Here is a 17,727-nt window from a genome sequence, read left to right on the forward strand (position 1 = left end):
ATTATAACTAATTTGTTCGATTTATATAGCGCTTTTCAAGGCCCTCAAAACGCTTTACATTGAAGGGGGTAATCTCCTCAACCACCACCAATGTGCAGCATCCACCTGGATGATACGACGGCAGCCATATTGCGCCAGAACGCTCACCACACACCGGCTGATTGGTGGAGAGGAGACTGAGTGATGAAGCCAATCAGGAGAGGGGGATTATTAGGAGGCCATGATGAACAGAGGGACCCCTACTCTTTTTCCAAAGGACATCCTGGGATTTTTAATGACCACGGAGAGTCAGGACCTCGGTTCAACGTCTCATCCGAACGGTGCTCTTTGTCAGTATAGTGTACCCATCACTATACTGGGGTGTTAGGACCCACACAGACCACAGGGTGAGCGCCCCCTGCTGGCCTCACTAACACCTCTACCAGCAGCTACCTGGTTTTCCCAGTTGGTCTCCCATCCAGGTACTGACCAGGCTCAGCCCTGCTTAGCTTCAGTGGGAAACCAGTCTTGGGCTACAGGGTGATATGGCTGCTGGTACATGTTATACTTACCTGTGGAAATGTCCACGGCCCGTTTCTAGACTGTGAATATCCCATCCTGTGAAGACTACCTGTGTTATGGCATCTGCAGCATACTAAAGACTGTTATTATACTTACAATAGAAAACCATGTCTTGTACAATAAAGCTCCAGCAATTGGATATATTAACAGCTGCTGTCTCCAGAATTGTTACACAATCTGTTTGCGAGATCTCTGGAGAATGTCAGGCGTTTCTTTTTGTGGCATGTTTTGCAGCAGCAGGCATGGTGTTGCCGATTACTGACATGTTGATCATTGAGCAGTGGCCATCAGAGGTTTTAATATTATTCAGAATCCACTTACTGCTCAAATTTCAGGAGTATTGCTCTCACAACATGTACGTAAATGAGAGATTCATTATGCAGTGTGGACAGCTGATGTAGTGGGGCTTTGTGAGATTGCTATGGGCTGAGATGAGTGACAGCTTTTTTATGTTTTTAAATAGAGATGTTCCAATACTCTTCTCCCTTCCCGGAGGGAAGTACTATAAAGTACTATAAAGAGTACTGATCCGATACCTGGGTGTGTATTTGTATAACCAGGTGAATATTCTCTTAAACTCCGCAGGACCATTTTTTGGGATTTCCGTCTAGATTTGGCCTACCCAAATTGAAAAGCTTCCTATACACACATACAGTGGTCTAAGTTAAAAATGTTGGTGTCATTTTACAGGAAACTCTTTGAAGTTACATAAAACACTGCTGAAAGTGATAAACATGTAAGTATATGTTGTCTAAGCTGTAATAACCCCCCAAAAAATTAGGCGTTTTAAAAAATAATATTTTTTATTTTTTTATGAATTCAATTTTGAAAGTGTGTAACTCAGGACTTGTGTGCTCTAGGTTTCTGCAGACAGTTTGGGCTGTTTCCACTAAATTCCAGAAAAAAGTGGAAAAAAGAAGTTTGTCTGTCATGTTGTATGCAAGATTTATTCAAATGAGTCTGAAGGGATGACCCCCCCGCCCCCCACCCCCCTTTAATAAAAGCTTAGACAACATATACTTAACTTATATGTTTATCCCTTTCAGCAGTGTTTTACGTAACTTCAAAGGATTTCCTGTAAAATGACACCAACATTTTGAACTTAGACCACTGTACGTGTATGGCAGGCTTTTAAATTTTGGTAGGCCAAATCCAGGCGGAAATGGCACCAGAGTAATTCAGTGTAAATTGATCATGCCAAAGTGATGCATATCTCCAGGGGCTTGAGCCCCTGCCCCTTTGAAAGTGCCCTTTTCGATCGCACTACCCCATTTACTACTACATTTATTACAGTATTTTTATTATCTGACATACATTTGACAGTATTTTTCTTAAATCTAACACTCCAAACTTTAAAACTTATTTTAGTTTTACAACATAACATAACTGTATAAAAAAACAGTGCAAGGAATAAATCTTGGAATATATTTATATATATAAAAATTAGCAATGACTTTTCAGTGACTTCTACTGTCACTGAATGACTTTCTACTGTCAGAGCATCCTTTGCATGCTTGAAGTTGTCTGAACTCGAGAAGCGTTTAAAAGAAACAATGTAACAATAATGAAAAACAATAAACAAATGAAACAAATAAATAACCTCCACCAAAGTAGCATTTGTTTGTTCACAGACTTAATGCACCAGTTATTACTGAATTAAATGCAAATAGTTTTTGAAAATAGCATTTATTTTTAGCACTTTTTGGTGCTATTTAAAATAATATATAACAAGTTTAGTAATACACTCATGGCAATGACAGTGTAATCAATATGGACAAGAATAATTTTTATAAAACATTTTTTAAATAGACATATATGTCTTTGAAACATGGATCTAAGAAAGTTGCAAATGTATACAAGGGCTCTTTCTCGATGGTTGCAAATGGTTTGTTGACTGCATCAAGAAGGGTCGTTTTCATTGTTTTTAGACCGGTGTCCTCCTGGCTCTCACAAGCAAGTAGGCATTTTAGAACTGGAACTTAGAGGATGACTTCTGCTAAAGACAAGGTTGAGGAGCTCATCTGTTTGGTCAGTACCTAAAATGGTGCCAAAACTGTGACAGTTTTTTTCCAGCAAACCCAATGTGGCTGGCAGGACGTGATCCTCTCCCTATGCTGAAAATCGGCCGCTATTGCTCAAGTAAACTCTCTACCATATAAAAGGTACTGTTCCACCTCGCCGCCACGTCTTGATGCAAACGTTTGGTGGGCAGTTTTAGAGCCCTCTGAATATCCAACAATCTTCCTACCGTTTGCCAGTGAATCATTCACACTTCTCTGTGATAATAGACCTTTTTTTACTACCAGTGGGAGAGAGTGTGCGAAGCACCCCAAACTTGACACCCATTTTGTTCATGGCTTTTTTCATGTTGGACTTGGGTGGACTTTTTTCATGTTGGACTTGGGTGCTTTCATACTAGCACTTTTGGTGTGCACCCGGGTTCGATTGCCGTCAGAGTTCGGTTGGTTTGGATGATGTGAACGCGGTTTTCCGAACTCGGGTGCGCATCCGCGAACCGCACCCGAGTCCGCATAAAGAGGTAATCTGGGGTTCGGTTCATGTGAACTCTGGTACGGTTCGCTGCTAATGTGAATGCAATCGTACTAAATTGCGGAAGTGAACTGCTATTAATGATATACAAGTTGATAAAAATGAGTGTTTTGTGTGTGCTTCACTCATTTACCTGACGAGCGTCACTGACACTGCAAGCAGAGAGCTGTATATCTCATTTCTGGTCGTCTTCAGCATTTTTTAGATAATTTGCAGTGCATTCACGGCAGATAGACGCAAGTGCCATTACGTACTGAAGCTTTGGTAACAAAGAAAAATATAAAAGTGACGGGAGCAAAGCTATGCATTTCGCCGCCTTCAAGCTTGCTGTCGTTACTAAGCAACCGGATAAACAACTGCTGCTTTGATGACGCAAACAAACCCTGGTTCAGAACCAAGTAATATAATATGAACACAGTCCAGCGGGGGCAGGGGGAGGGGGAGCAATTCGAACTCGGGTTCGGTCCAGGCAATCAAACCAAGTGTGAAAGCACCCTTAGAGATATTCCACTTCACAAGCATTTCCTCAATTGAATCAGCTGTTGACGTGCCAGTGTGGGACCCACGAAACTTGTTAGTTTGCAGCACTGCAGTCTGAAGAGTAAAAGATAACGGCGTCACTGAGTTCACCCAGTTTGCTATCAAACTTAGCCAAGACGGCGGTGTCTCGTCGCAGCTCCACATGTCCGTATTAAAGATGATTGCTTGCACATATTTCACTTAGCATGACGTGTTCAAGCTCTTTGTCATATAGCTTAGGGAGCGAGTTTTGGGATTACGTCACAGCGGCGCAACAAAGGCCGTCCCAATGTGAAGGCTGCACCCTAAGAAGGACACATTCATCACAGCGGTGCAACGAAGGCTGCCGCAATTTCAAAGTGACTTCAAAATGTGCCCTCAGTTTCTCAGGCAAAGGAAGGGTACAATAGATGGACCCTTTGCAGCCTACCTATCTCAGAATTCATAGCACACCGGTGACTACAGGATTTGTATTGACTGGCCTGCATTCCCATGGCACTCAATCAGATTTCTTGCAGTGATGCAGTGCTGGATTACATTTCCCAGTGAAAGACGGAAGTATACTTAAATAAAGAGTTGGACGTAAATATATAGGCCTAAATGTAAAAAAATATTGTTACAGTTTTAACATAAGAAAAGTGTTAACTTATAGTTGCTAACGATTAAATATTTACTATAGGCTACATATTTAACTGGTTATGGGCTGGTATCCATCACAGGCATTGAAGCATGTCAAAATCAAATAAAAACTAAATAAATAATAATAAAAAAAACATCTGCACACACCTGCAATAGGCTATCTAAATACACTCGGTTTCAGTGTTGCCAAGTCTGGAATTGGGCTGCATTTACACTGTTGCTGTGGGTTATTTGTAGTCCACAGGTGTAAGTTGTCTTTACTTTAGCAACATTTATACAAAACCCCCCTGCATTTTGGCACATTTTGGGCATGATTCTGCTACTTTTGATTAGCAATTTGAGGGGTTATGTTGTGCAGACCTGGCAACCCTGTCCTTCTCCTTGGACTTCATAGGCCTGGGCGCGCATCCTTCACAATGGGACACAGCTTTTGTGTGTCTCCCTCATTTATCACACCACATTCAACTCATCAGCTTGTTATTAGAGACTGCAATAACTAAATTGGGTGTGTTTTATAAGGGAGACATACAAAATATGCAGGACTGGGGTGCCTCCAGGACAGGTTTGAAAACCATGAGGATAGAGGTATGATATGCTAGTAGTAATGCATTAGCAATGTCAAAGCAGAATAATAGAAAATATTCATATCAATATATTTTAAAATTATATTCCAAATATTGTAAACTAACGCCTGGTAAATATTAAATGTCTTACAGTACATTGCTCTTCTTATGGTGAACTGTTGCTTACGCAGTAGCATCTGCAATTAGAACACCATCACTAAATTTTGGGAAATTTTTATGAAATTTTCTGGCGAAATGAGAGTATAATGTGTCTATTTGTCAAGAAAAAGCAGTTTCAGTATGGTATAAGATTTAAGATAGATTAAATGTGCACATTCAGTACAATTAAGTGCACTTCTTTTTCACAAGGAATGTCCGAATGTTACTCTTGTTATGAATATACTGTTGCCGTAATAACAATGCAACATCCCATTTTTTGACATCAATCAATCAATCAATCAATCAATCAATCAATCAATCAATCAATCAATCAATCAATCAATAAATCAATCAATCAATCAATCAATGGATTGAATTACTTGGACACACGGGTTCTGTTTAGCTAAAATAAATATAGAACTGTTTAATTGTAGATTCAACAAGATGTCTCTCACATATCTTGATATTTAATTCTGTAATATGTGGTTGATATATTTTACAACAAACTCAATTCTGAAAGCCCTGCCTTTGACCATTTTGCCTAAAATAATATATATATAATAAATAATAAAAGTCCTAGTATGTCAGCTTATTCCTAGTGCATGGTGGAAAGGTGGTTGCTGGGCTTTGAGACTCTGTTAGCTATAAATAAAGTTGATTAATTTGACTCTGAAGTATTTTGTTAACCACACTACGATTATTTATTATGGCTAGATTCAGTATTATAAAATATTACTGCAGCTGCCGCTATCTGCACTGATGTGCTAATATTTAAAAATGTCTCACTTATGGTTAAGGAATGCTTATTCTTTGTCAAGATGCACATGAATTGAGAGACATAGACCTATATACTAAATTCAGTCTTATAATATTATTTTTAAACAACAACAACAACAACAACAACAACAACAACAACAACAACAACAACAAATAGTAGTTACATTTATTTTTAACTGCATAACTGGCAGGGTTTTGCTTCATAGCATGTAGGTGTGTTAACTTAAAATTAATTACTTAAAATTAATTATTAATTACTTAAATACTGCCCTGGACCAACATTTTGAGATATATTTTAATTATAATGAATTAGTGGAAACTATCTTAGGAGTAAATATACAGTTTATTTGGTAGTCTGAGATGGTTGTATTTATTTTGGCTATTCCCATTATTATTCTCATTCCCATTATTTCCCGTTTGTGTGTGTTGTGAAGTGTACTGAAGTGTTACTACATCCTTCTAAAGTAATTGCTAATTATTTGGATCAGTATTTTAAAGTGACGATCATAATAACCCACTTAAAAAAAACTGTAATAATTATTTGATATGGTGGCTAAGTCTGACCCAAACCAGCACGGAACAAATTCAACGATGGTCATGTGCGTCTGTGAATTTAGGAGCTTGACAAAATTAAAAAGTGCAAGACATGTAGCAGTTATGGTTTCTGCATTTCAATCATCCAAGTACACACACAGAACAGTGAGTATTGAACACACACACACTGTAAACACATGACCAGAGCAGTGGGCAGCCAGTTTTGCTGTGGCTCCTAGGGAGCGATTGGGGGTTAGGTGCCATGTTCAAGGGCACCTCAATTGTGGTTAATGAGAGTGGAAGAGAGCTCTGAGACTTAAACCTTTGGGTTACAAGTACAACTCTCTAACCATTAGTCCACAACTGCCCCCCAAAGGGGTATTTTGCAGTGCAGTCATTCGTGTAGAGGGAGAAGAGTAGTAGGCAGAGAGAACAGTCCTGTCAAGCATCAGTGCTGTTTTTACAGGTGTTGGATGTGAATCTTCCCAGCTTCACTAACTGCTGTCTGTCTGTCAGGAAGTTGATGAGCCACTGACAGATGGAGGTGGGCACAGAGAGCTGGGTCACTTTAGTCCAGAGGATGTCTGATGGTGTTTAAAACCAAGCTGAAGTCCAAAAACAGGATAATTGCTTAAGTCTCTGGTTTGTCAAGTGACAGCATCATCCATGGATGGCAGCCTGTTTGTGCAAAGGATAAAGTCTTGTTTGTACAAGGCATTATCTCTAAACAAATGGTGATACAGGCAAGAGGCTTCTGAAAACAAAGAAGCTGATGATGCCAGGTACAGGTGCCATTTTTAGACTTAAGCCCTATTTGGAGGGTAATATTTTTTTTTTTTGGGGGGGGGGGGGGGTCGTTATTTTCATCATTGACAAGGGCTAGTTTGTGATTTTTATTACCATCTGAATCCAGAATGTCAGTGTTTTTCTGTGTAAGAACCCCTATTCTTAAAAAAACAAAAAAAACAAAGGTCGTGTGGTAATTCATTTGCCTTCCGAATCCACATCTCTGAGTTTTCAAGAATAGATCACTTCAAAATTCACTGTTTGTATCCTTTTTGATCACTGCAAAGCACCGTACAATTGCGCTTTTGATCTAGCCGTTTATTATTTAAATGTGTCATGAACTTGCTTTAAAAAAAAAAATTATACTGTTGTCTGAGGTCAGAGATCGAGGAAGAAGCGGCAACCAGAATGATTCTCTTGACCAGAGGGCTCGTAAACGTCTTTATCAAACAAACTTAATTATTTATTTCTCATCAACCCACGATTGATTGGACTATAATTTTTATATTACACATAGCCCGCAAGGTCCGCGCCGCACCGCGCGCACACACATACACACACACACACATACGTTCCGCGTGTCAACTCAGATGTCAACTCGAGAGAGAGAACAGCAGAACAAGAATGGAATCCGAGTCCCATACGTGTCTCAGTCCAGTGTGCTAAATGTATGCTCTGTTAGACACGTACACATAAGCAAAACAATCTATAACAATGCAATACTATTACATATAAAAACATGTTTTACTCACATGGTGTGTTGCACCATTCCTGTCGGATCCAACTCCGGCATCAACCGGAGATTTGTTTACAAACGATCCCGCAGTGAAATGAAGTGAACATTTCTTCCCCACGTGAGCTGGAACTTCATTAAAAATAAATGAAGTATCACACATTCCTAATATTATGATCCGAAAGAAGCTTATGCAGTGACTGTTTTCTTCCACAATATCTTGCTTGCTATCTTCCATATGTTTACTGCTGCTGGCTTGTGATCGACCGAACAGCTCAATGAGTCAGTGGGTGGGGCTACTAAATTACACGTAGAGGTGTGTGTTTCGCTGCGCAGTGACGTAAGTATGAAGCACAAGACCGCCTGCTGGGCCTGGTGTCTATAAAAGCTTTTCTTTCACTAACAAGGAAGTTTTCAGCTCCGAAACTTAGAGGATATTCTTATATTACCATGACATTTTATATATCAAAAGCTCAAGGGAAAGTTGATTTCTCAATTCATCACCCCTTTAAATGCTTTATGAGAATATATTTAAAAGAAAAATACATTTCATCACAGTTAAAAAATAAATAAAAAAGAAGAAAAGCATGTAAAGATTTGAAATGGGCCTTTACGGCAGGCAATTGCCTATGTTAAAATAACCAAGCAGCATTATATTTGCCTCATTGACCACATGAGCAGTGCGTTCCCAGGTGCGTAGGATCTCAAAATGTGCTGCTCCACTGTGAATATATCATCATTTCAATGCATGAGTTTTATCACTGAGGTGGCATGCAAATGTACTTTTACGAACATCCGCGTGAGAAACAATTACCGTCCGAATAGAGCTTTAGTCATGCTCTATGTAGCATAATCCGACATTGCTAATGGCCAATGAGATTGGTTTGTGCAAAGCATTAGCCTTATTAGTAATTGGTAATTAGTATGGTAGGTAATCAGTAGTGCTAGGTTCTGTTTAAGCTCAAAAAGAAGGAAATATCTGGACTCAGTGGGCACGACAGTAACAGCTTCATTTTTTTTGGAAATCAACGGATAGTGTGAAACATTTCTCAAACTGTCTGTAACCCTATTCGGACCTATCCTATAGAATGGGGACATAAGGTATTTTCATCATATACAGGGGCTAGTCTGTGATTTTTTTTTTTGCTGTCCGAATCCAGAATGTCATTGTTTTTTTCCCCTTCTCACTACCCCTGTAAAAACCCCCAGCCAAATTACCTTCTGTTTTTGACAAACACCAAGGTCATGGGGATTTAGGATCATCCCTTCAGACCCATTTGAATAAATCTTGCATACAACATGACACAGACAAACTTCTTTTTTTCCCACTATTTTCTGGAATTTAGTAGCCTAGCGGCAGCAAATCTAATCTGCCCGTGAGTGTCGTCTAGCAACTCTCAATACCCTTCTGAGCTGTAAATGCCAAACTCTAGTCGGGCCAATCACATCGTGTAGAGAGTCGGTTGGCTAAGCATAATGACGACGGCCGAGTTGCGCTCCTGCTTTTAGTAAACATAGAAACTGGCGAACGGCGGTCTTTTGAATCAGCTTTGACCGCGAAGACTTGGAGTTAAGCTTTTCTCTGAGAAAAGAACAAAGAGCGGCACTGAAGTCATTATTAAGAAGGGAAGATGTGTTCAAGTTTTGCCAACCGGATACGGCAAATGTTTAATCTATCAACGAGCTCCGCTTCACCTTTGTTACTCTGGTTGGTGTAGCGCTATCCTATCGTGTGCAGAGGGAGTCTGAAAGACAACCGTTTATCCCGCCCCATGGATTGAGCTCTGTCAATGGTGAGTTTCCAGACCAAACATCTTGATGTGGGTCTGGCTTGTCAGGCTAGGAATTTAGTGGAAACAGCCCAAACTGTCTGCAGATTTTGTTTGTAGATGTAGAAGGAGGCGGGAACCAGCAAACATTCAACAACTTTATAATAGCCCCCTCACGGGCGACTGCCCGCACACACATAATAAAACATAAACAAACCATAACATAAAGTCCAGGCCTAGTACTCTCTCGTCTTCCATGCTCCTCCAATTATACTCCCGTCACTGCCGTGAGCCGAGACCGGTGTGGCGATCAGCTGCCGCTCATTATCACTCCACCGGCCCGCTCTCACAGACCCTCACCTCGCTGCTTGCCACAATGCTTTTATTTACGTTACCAAACATTTGTTATAACCGTAGTAAATATAAGTAAAGTTTAACGTTTAAATACCGGTACAAATTACTACTGTATTGATATAAAAAAAATACAAATAACGTTACACATAACTTTATTGATGGCCAACGGACCTTTTCACTGACGCAATGACGTGCACTTGCTAGCCTGTTCCATTTACGTGTTCTCCGAATGCTAAAGAGGAGCCTCGCCTAGCCTCTGAAGGAAGTGACATTGAAGGATCAGTCCTTCCAAGGAAGCATCCTTGACATTGAGAAACACCTATTGAGTCGATTCGTTGAAACGGCTGATTCACTCAAGAATGAGTCAGTTGTTTACGAACAGGTCACTGAATCTTTGATTCAACCGATTCATTCAAAAAGCTGAATCATTATTTAACACGCTGTTCCTGCGAGATGCTAGCCTAGAGAGATGCGTTTTAGTTCTGCTGTGATCTTTGGAACTTTTTCACTGCTGAAATAGAGCAAAAACAGTCGATAATGCATCTAAAATGTAAGTGACTAATGTTAATGAATTGTTTATGGATTGTCATATGAAATCAGTGTCATTTTCAGTCATGACGTTATCCAGGAAAACAGCACTCTTGGTGGTGTGACGTTGCGACTGTATCATGTTATAAATATAAAAAATTAAAAACTCTTCACTGAGAAAAAATTTTCACTGCGGTATGTTAACAGAGTTTCTCTGCAAGCGCACACACACACACACAAGAAAGAGAGAGAGAGAGAGAGAGAGAGAGAGAGAGAGAGAGAGAGAGAGAGAGAGAGAGAGAGAGAGAGAGTAAACGTTGGTGGTATCGTGTGTTTATTGACAACAGAACAGCGTGTAGTGAGAACGTGGGTACAAAGTAATAGTGACCGGTAGTTTGTTATTGTGTGTCACCGTGCGTCTGCCTCGTTCGTAGGGATAGTGAGGGCGGGGGACGGATCGGGTCACTATGAATCTGGGGGGGGGTCATGTCCCCCCTGTCCCTAGTGCCATCTGCGCGCCTGCAAAGGATCATGGGGTGAGAGAAAACACTGAAGCTCTGATTTTCAAAACCTAGCATCTGGCTGCAGGAAAAATCACACAGTTCTGTTTCCATTCCTGAGAGAGACAGAAACTGTGACTGTAGAAAAAAAGAGAGTCACTTCTTCCTTCAGGCAAGTCCGCGCCCTGCACACATAGTCTGGCATGGTATGAACAAAGCGAAAGTCAGCTATTTTATGTTAGATGTGCAAGACATCCAAAACATTAGACACTATCGGAAGTGTACCCTGCTGAAAAATCTGGCATAAACCAGCATTAATTAAATTCTGGTCCTGGCTGGTTTATGCTGGTTTATGTTATTCATGCGGTTCTCAAGCAAACTGAAGCTGGATCATCAGGAAAGTTGTCTATATGCAAGCAGTGTTTTGGGGACAAGCACTGTTTTTTCTTGCATAGTTCTACATGTAACATTTTAAGGATGTAAATGAATAACAATACAAGAGTATAAGAGTATTGAGATATATAATTATAACTTTGTAATTTCTTTTGCTCCCTCTGTTTAAAGAAGAACTAGAAAATGTCATTGTTTAAGGCCCCATTTACACTGCATGGTTCAAGTGACCCAATTCCGATTTTTTCCTCTCATGATGTGGCACAGATCAGATAGGACATGTGAACGTGTAAGCAGTAAAAAAAAACACGCAAGGATTCCAATATCTTCAGATCGGATTCAGGCCTCACTCATGTGGTAATAAATCCGAATTTCAATCGGATATGTGCATTTGCATCCGCCATGTAAGCAGTCGAATCTCATCTTCCCCAGTAAATGCAACTCAAGTGGACGCGAACTGCAATCAAGGGCCAGTGTTGCCAAGCCCGCGGTTTACCTGCAGAATTGGGCTACTTTAACAGTTTTACAGAGTTGCAATTGGGCGGGTTTTGTTGTGAAAACCTGGCAACCCTGTCAAGGCCTCTCCTCTTTTTCTCCGCCTTACGAGATAAATGTTTTGCTGACCTTTAAAGATGTGTGGAAAAGTGCAGACAGCAAAACGTATAATCATTTTGTCTTTGTCTATTGCATATAGTGCCATTTTACTTCCTTTTACGGTTAAGAACATATTGGGCTTTCGCAGTGTAAAAATGCAAATATTGTATATGGTCACTTAAAAGATGATGTAAGCGGGTCGTCAAAAAAAAATCTGACATAGTCACCAAATCGGAATTGTGCATCAAGACCTGCAGTGAAAATGCAGCCTTACTTATTATTATCAAACCTCATCCATCACTCGGGTCATTTTGAAACAAAACTTTTTTATTATTATTTTTTAAATTGATTGTTCATCGGAGTGGTACAAGACCCTATGGCTTTTGACGCACTTGAACCACTAATACACAAAAAATAAATCATAACTCCTGGATTCGACGAGTTTTGTAGCCTGACATGGTCATACTCAATTATAGTCAGAATATGAGTCTGAAACTGCTTCATTGAGCTGTGATTATGGGGTGTGTTTCAACCGAACCAGGAAAGACATCTATTGGATAGACCTACAACCAATCAGAGCAACGAATCGAAGCATTACGTTAGTTGTCAAATGTCAACAGAACTCAACAGCACTGTGTTGCCAAGTCTGTGTTTTTTTCTACGGGTTGTTTTCTATGTCCGTGGGTTGAAGTGACTATTATGTGATATATAGACCCAGGAATGCGAATTTTAGCATGTAAACCTGCAAAAATAACAAATTTTACCCCCCAAACACCATTTTTTTTCCAGAGAACCCCCTGAGAATCTATTGTTCTGGGCTAGTAGTTAGCAGGTTTTGTTGTAAAAACTTGGCAACCCTGTCTGCACGCACGCTGGAATAAACAATCTTTGCCGGTGTTGTAAAAAAAATAATTTAAGGATGCACAGTTACTTAGCAACATGATCATCATTTCAGAGAGAAATAGTAAAGGTGAATGCATATACGAAAAGCTCTCCGTTTGGGATTTGAACAAATTCAATCCAAGGCAAGCGCATTTGAAGACGTGCATGATTACATTTCTGTTTATCATCTGTCCATCATCATCTAAAGCCCTCTATGACAATTTCATATTTACTCCTCTATGGATCAAGTCCAACTGAACTGCCCGAGCTCAAATGTTCGGCTGGCATCCAGGCTAGGAATTTTGTGGTTGAAAATTTAAAAAGTAACATCCTTTCCTAGCAGGTCAATTTGACCGCCATAGGAATGAATGGAATGTGAGGAATGCTTTAGTACACATACAATTCTTAAAATTCGAAGTAAAAATGCTAAAATGCTTGAACATTTTGTTTTGTTTTTAAATGTCTACATGTGTATCTGAATTCATAGAGGAAGAGAAACTGACCTAGCCACCACCAGCAGTCAGTTCTCACCTCCAGACACAGGATATTAGATCAGCCACATCAACAGCCAGCAATTCTCTCTCCTCCTATTCTACACTCACTGTGTCACAAGTATCTAAACCAATGTTTCCCAACCTTTTTTTAGTCATGGCACCCTTTGAAATTTTTCTAAATTTTGTGGCACCCCCTCACATTCACGGTTTCATAAAGGTTTGGTATTTGCTATGTTCAGGGGAAAAAGGACTACTGTCAAATTAAAATAAAGAACATAAGAAAAAATAACTTAAATACAAGCAGCAGCACAAATAAATACTACTGAGCAAAGATAGTAATACAATATACAATGCTTTTTAGGTAGGTCTAACATTAGATTTTAGGTAGAGAAATTGAATAAAGTAATCAAATGTAAAATAACTATAACTGTTTATATTTAAGATGAATCCTTATAATAACTTACAAAAGCTATTCAATCAAGAGCAGTGAGTGATGTCCTTATCTTTTGTTTGACATTAAACAGACAGCAGTAAAGGCATTTGAGAGCTAATGTAAGGATATGCGTCGTCTTTCTCGACTGTATAAAGTTCACTTAAGGCATATTCAGACTATGTCTGCTTGGATACTCATCAAGATGGACATGTTGACATACTTTTTGGACTGCTAGCACTGAACATATAGCCATGAGAAAGCAACCAATAATCTGGTAACATTTATGATAACCATTCTTTAGAGGTTTTCACCACTGATTATTTTAGCTTGCAATTAAAAAATGTACCTGGTTTAAATATAAATCTGATGTTTTATGAAAGTTATTTGCTATATACATGGACTACAATTTTATATTGCCAAGTGAGAACACATTACATTAAAATATGCACTGCAATAAGATGACAGAAAGCTGGTTTAATGTGTGTACATGTTAAACGAAATCGATGTAAGGGGAAACAAATCTAGTAGTGACAATCGGTTACTCCGTCTACAGTGCGTGTGCGGTGCGTGTTGCGTTGCGTGTGCGTTGCAGGATCCGTAAGCCCTGTAGTGTTTTCACATATGCTGCGTTTGCAGTCCGCAACTGATCCGCTGTTGCATACCACAAACACAGCATTTATTCATTATTTTTTTAAATCCAAAAGTTTTTACTGAACATGCCTCGTCAGAATTCCAATTCTCTTTGTTTGCTCTTTAATAGAAGTCAGGTTACGTAGCCTAGGCTACTACATTTAAACAACATTTTATTAAATTAATTTATTCATATTTATATACTTTAGATTTAGCTCACACAAGTGGCAAACATTTAAACATAGGTTATAGCCTTAAATCATAAACATTTTAAATTAGAAGCTTAGTCTGTTCAAAAACAGCCGACTCTCGTCTTTTCTTTCGTTTTTACACCCTTTTAAAATAGATCCTGCAGGTCAAAAAGAACTTTGCTTTTCACCTCCAAGAAAGTACGAGTGCTCTCCATTATGGCACTTTTTTTTACCTAAATGGTAAGGTGTCGTTTTGTTGCTTTACTTGAGAAGAAAAAGCATTGTGTGTTGACTTTGAAACAAGAGTATATTTTAAATGATATTCATCTGTGGTGAAATGACTAGATTTTCGCGTCAGTACATGTTTATTTTAATGCGAACAATCTTCTGTCACTTTAATGCAGCAACACAGCGCAGCAAAAAATAGAATCGGTACGAAAACGATCGCCTCACTGCTGCAGACCGAACGCTCCTGGAACGGACTGACGGACCGCATCCGCGTGCAGTGTGAAAGCTGTCATCCGTTAACATGGGTACGGAAAAAAATACGCACCGCACACGTACTGCAGACGGAGTATGTGTGAAATGGGCGTAAGGCCTTGCACAGTCAAGCTAAATGAAGACTTTCCAGCAGATGGCACCGCGAGCTTGTGCAGCGCTAACGGAGTGTACCATTTGTTTGTGTTTCAGAAAATGTAATATTCTGCTGTCAATTTTTAGTAATTGTTTAAGGCAATTTCAGTAACCAACAACAACAACCCCCTTTCATAAAGCGCGCGTGCCTCTCACTCTTGGCCGGTCACTATGGTTGATTTGATGGGAGTCAGACACGTGATGCATGGAGCCACACAGGACTGATTATTCGTCTTAGCCAATCACGTTGACAGGAAAAATAAATAAACATAATGTAGCGACAGCAGCTTTAGGGAAAATAGTGCAGTAAAAGTACAGATACAGCACTTAAAATGTACTAAAGTAAAAGTAAAAGTACAGTGTTTTTAAACTACTTAAAAAAGTACAATTCCTGAGAAAAAACGCTCAATTACAGTAACGACAGTATTTGTAATTTGTTTACTCCACATAATACACTTATTTGGCAACCAACTGTCGGTCCAAATCAATGCAGTTTCAAAATGCTTTAAATGGCTTCAAAGGGTTTCTGCACAATCCCAGCCAAGAAGCAGGGTTGAAGCCATTTGAAGCCCTTTGGAACTGCGTTGATTTGGACCTTCAACCCGTTTTGGAGATTTTTTCATAAAACATTTTACTATGGATATCCCCGCTGCCCACTTCATTCAGCTGGAGAAGGGGAATAACTCCCTTGAGGATCACACAAGGGACTTTCTCAATCTGTCGTGCCTCTCACAACCCTCTCTTTCTCTTTTCAATTACACTGGGCTTCACGAAAAGTTGAAGGCACACCTGCCCGTAAATGGTCCTTGAGGGAGTTTCATAAAAAAATATGTAGAGTGGGTGCTGGTTAGAATTAACTCACTATTCACCTTCTCCCCTAGCCTGACAAGCCAGACCCACATCAAGATGTTTGGTCTGGAAACTCACCATTGACAGAGCTCAATCCAAGGGGCGGGATAAACAGTTGTCTTTCAAACTCCCTCTGCACAGCATGCACACAATTGGATATCGCTACCCCCAACCAGAGCAACGAAGGAATGTAGCAAACGAGCCGTTCAAAGTATAGTGGAATAAAGGTAAAATATAAGAAAAATACGGCGTTTAAAAAAAAGAAGTAAAGAATGTTATACTGTGCTCCATAAACACAAACAAACCTAGAAAAAAAACACGGAACCACCCCTTTAAGTAATTTGTACAAATAAGTAAAATTCAAGTAAAATTCAAGTAAATACAAATAATTTAATTGTGCACAAATTAACTATTTACTTTACAAAACACACTCAATTTAATTGAGAGCAGGAATTCCATCCAATAAACATAAAAACAATTATAAAAACAACAACATTTTTTATACTGTTGTCTAGGGTCAACTAATGACATTTGTTTGGTTTTTACATTCAAAAATATCATAACTAATATGTAATAGGCTATTTTCTAAACTGGTTTTGAGGCTCTCTCCAAAACGCTGGGATTTGATGGGCGTGCTGCACTGGAGATTTGGAAGTACACGCCCATGGCTAGGATTGGATAAGATTTGCATATTTAATGAGCTTAAGCTCCCCTGTCAGCTCACATGAGGGAGAGGAGAGATTGTTTTGAAAGCGGCAACCAGAATGATTTTCTCGATCACAGAGCTTGTAAATGTCTCTGTCAAACAAACACAATGATTTATTTATCATCCATCCGCGATTGATTGGACTATAATTTTTTTATTACACATAGCCTGCACGATTGGTCCATATAAGCGCGAACCGCGCACATACATACGTGCGCGCCACCCTTCAAATGTCAAGTCGAGAGAGACCACAGCAAAGATCAAGAACGGAATATTATGAGATTCATCAGCCTGCCGGGCTTTGCGAGCCCTTGCCCATACATGTCTGAGTCCAGCGTGCTAAAGGTATGTTTCCCTTAGACACGTACACATAAGTAAAACGATCTATAACAATGCAATACTATTACATATAAAAACACGTTTTACTCACATAAGTGTGGTGCACCATTCCTGTCAGATCCAAATCCAGCATCGAGTGGAGATTTGTTTACAAACGATCCCGCAGTGAAATGAAGTGAATATGTCTTCCTCACGTGAGTTGAAACTTCATTAAAAATAAAGTTCAACCACACATTCCTAATATTAGGATCCAAAGCTTATGCAGCGACTGTGTTCTTCCGCAACCAGGAATAGCGCAATATCTTGCTATCTTCTTCGGCATGTTTATTGTTGTTGACCAGAGCGAGTCGGTGGGCAGGGCTACTGGATTAGACGCGCTGTAGAGGCGTGTTTCGTCGTGCTATGACGTAAGAATGAAGCACAGGATCGTTTTCTGGGCCTGGTGTCTATAAAAGCTTTTCTTTGACTAACAAGGAAGTTTTCAGCTCTGAAACTTATTCTTATATTACCATTAACTTTTATATATCATAAGCTCAAAGGAAAGTGGATTTCTCAATTCATCACCCCTTTAAGTGTTTGGAAAAAGAAAGAAAGAAAGAAAGGAGTTCAGAGTT

The 17,727-nt window shown here is 39.5% G+C and overlaps 1 pseudogene; it reads right to left on the minus strand.

Moving 5' to 3' along the window:
• Positions 1-419: 419 nt before the first annotated feature.
• On the minus strand, positions 420-536 carry LOC137048603 (5S ribosomal RNA; annotated as a pseudogene).
• Between the last annotated feature and the right edge of the window lie 17,191 nt (positions 537-17,727).

This window comes from Pseudorasbora parva, chromosome 19 (genome assembly GCF_024679245.1).
Source record: "Pseudorasbora parva isolate DD20220531a chromosome 19, ASM2467924v1, whole genome shotgun sequence".
NCBI classification, from domain to species: Eukaryota; Metazoa; Chordata; class Actinopteri; order Cypriniformes; family Gobionidae; genus Pseudorasbora; species Pseudorasbora parva.